The following is a 311-nucleotide window of genomic DNA, read 5'->3' as shown; positions in this document are numbered from 1 at the left end:
TATATAGGATCAAACAGAGGACAGCAACTCAAAATACTAGGAAGGAAACAGGTGACAGTGAGTTTATATTAATGAGTGTTCTGGTTACTTAGTGCCACTCTTAACAGAAAATACCACAAATGGGATGGCCTTAACAAACAGGAGTTTATTCTTACAATTTGGAGGCTTTAAGTCCAAGTTCAAAGTGTCAGGTTCTAGAGGCTAGGTCAAAGCCCCTCAACCTTGAGGTCCAGCTCTGCCTCCTGCTCCTGGCCCACTGGAGCTAGAGGCATTTCTTCTCTCAGACAGCTGCTGGCTGCTGAGGCTGAGAA

Source organism: Orycteropus afer, unplaced genomic scaffold (assembly GCF_000298275.1).
Source record: "Orycteropus afer afer isolate SDZICR_OR568_19922 unplaced genomic scaffold, OryAfe1.0 scaffold00658, whole genome shotgun sequence".
In the NCBI taxonomy this organism is placed as follows: Eukaryota; Metazoa; Chordata; class Mammalia; order Tubulidentata; family Orycteropodidae; genus Orycteropus; species Orycteropus afer.
The sequence above is the reverse complement of the archived record's forward strand: the minus strand, read 5'-3'. Positions refer to the sequence as shown.